Genomic DNA, 2,500 nt, shown 5'->3' on the forward strand with positions numbered 1-2,500 from the left:
AACGAGCCATGTACTTGTTTTCACATACATGCCAAGCCTTTGTTGGGCTTTCGTTGCGGCTACGACCGGAGGAGGCAACAGCCGTCGCGACATAGCGATATATACTAGGCAACCACGAGGGCAAAGCAGCACGCCGTGGCAGGCGCAACGCACACCAAGGGCAAAACTTCGAAACCAACATACCGTGAATGCGTCTTGCACAGGCGATGCCACTCTTGGTCATGCTATACGGCGTTTGACACATGCGGCGCAAGATGTGGATGCACCGCAGCGCAAGGCAGGCAGCCCTGCGCGCCCAGCAGCACACACTGGCAAGCAACGGTGTGCGGCAGAGGGGAAGACTGTCGGGACGGACGCGCCATGTACATGTTCTCACAAACCACACCTTCCTTGGAAATGCTATGCGTCGAGGCGTCGAGGTGGCATCAGAAGTTGGGGCGTGACAGCGCATGGTACCCGTCCATGTGCGCCCAGCAGCCCACGGTGGCGGGCAAGGCCATGCCGAAGAAGGGGGCGGCGTTGCATGACAGAATGGCTCACCATTCGCAAGCACGTCCACCTTCGTAGAGCACGCTCTCCCACCACTGGCACACGTTACAGCAGCTGCGGGCACATGGCACGGAAGGCAGGCGGCCATGCGGGTCCAGCCGCACGCAGTGGCGGGCCTCAGCGCACACCGAGGGCCAACTCATCGAAACCCACGTGCCATTTCACTTCTTTTACCATGCCATGGGTCTTTTCGGATTGCCTACCATGCCCCCTCATCGTCTGCTGCCCCTCGGTGCGGCCCCTCAAAAACCACCCTGGGAGTGACACCCCCCTCGCTCAAGGTAGCTCTTATACTCTTTGCCCATTTCCAGAAGGAGACATGACCACCCCCCAAAAATATACCGTTCTATTTTTTGAGCTACAAATATCCAAATCAAATGAAACTTGGTAAGAAATTAAGGAAAAATCCAAAGATTATTTTCATATAAAAATCGCCGTCTTCGGATAAATATTTATTTTTTTATTAATTTTTTAATATTAAAAAATATATTAAATTCAAAAAACTATGAAAAATCCATTTTAATGTATTTTTCTGAAAACTAAATTTCGGATGTCTTCCAAAGGTTGATAGAATGTTCTGAAAAAATATTGGACCATTCCAACATATTTTGATATTTTTTATTATTTTATGATTGAAACATTACGAAAAATACCCAAAAAAATGGAAATGCGGGGTTTAAGTGAAAATGATTGTACTTTGGGTGCCAAATAGCCAATTGCATGGCTTTTCTAACCCAAAGGGATGTTTCGCACAACATGATTTAAAGACCCAAACTACGTTGTGCGGGCATGGCCTTGGCGTGTGCAGCAGTCGGTGCCTCGTGTGCAGCCGAAGGTAGCAAACGAGCCTCTTTTGCATGGACGATGGGGGCCATGAAAGCACCCATGTGTGAGCCACGTGTGTGCGGCTATGTGCACGGCGGACTAGACCTGGGATCGATGTTGCGGCAATGCGTGCAACCTTACGCGAGCCATGTGCCGAAAAGCCCGTGGCATGTGCGGCCATGCCAGCCACCAATATCGACGCATGGGAGGCCGTGCCAGCGAACTTGCTCGCGGTAGTGCACTCATGGGCGGTGCATGTGGACCACGCAACGCAACCTTGCGCGCGGCGGTGCAGCCGTGCCTGCAACCTCTTGCGTGGCTCTTCCGGAAAATCCCGAAACCTAGCGCGCGACGACGAAGCGATGGGCGTGGCACATGCAGCCATGCATGCGACCTGGGGGGCGGTTGAAGCAATGCACGCAATCTTGCGAGCGCTAGGGCAGCAAGGGGCGCGGCATGTGCGGCCATGCAAGCAACATTGCGCGGGTTAGTGCGGCCAGAAGCGCGGAATGTGCGGCGTGGAACGTAACCTTGGGCGCGACTGTGCAGCCATCTGCGTGTCATGTGCGCCATGCGCGCAATCATCCGCGCGGCGTGTGTTGCCACGCGCGAAACCATGTGCAAGGCTTGTGCAGCCGTGGTCGCAGCCATGTGCGTGGAAGTGCGGCACGGGCAGCAGCCCAGCGCGCGCTGCCTGCACCATTGCCATCCGCCATGTGCACCCGGGCCTACCACCTTTCGTGCAGTTGAGCAGCCTTTCCAGCAGTAATGTGCGTTGTTGCCTGCCGCCTTACGCGCGGTGTGCACCTTTGCCCCCAGCCATGTGCGCGCGGTAGCCTACACCCCTGCGCGCGATAGTGGAACCTTACCCCCAACCGTGCCCGAGGTTGCGTGCAACCATGTGTGCGGTATTGCAGCAATGCCCGCATCCATGTGCGCGGTAGCCTGCCTCGATGCCAGCAGACTTAGCGCGCTAGTGCAACCTTGCCCTCGGCGATGCCTACGCCTTTTGCGTCCATGCCCGCTGCCTTCCGCGCGGTAGTGCAGCCATGCCTGCCACCATGCACGCACATTGTGCGGCCCTGCGTGCGGTACTGCCGCCTCGTGCACTGCCTTCATATGCACT

This window comes from Macadamia integrifolia, chromosome 9 (assembly GCF_013358625.1).
Source record: "Macadamia integrifolia cultivar HAES 741 chromosome 9, SCU_Mint_v3, whole genome shotgun sequence".
NCBI classification, from domain to species: Eukaryota; Viridiplantae; Streptophyta; class Magnoliopsida; order Proteales; family Proteaceae; genus Macadamia; species Macadamia integrifolia.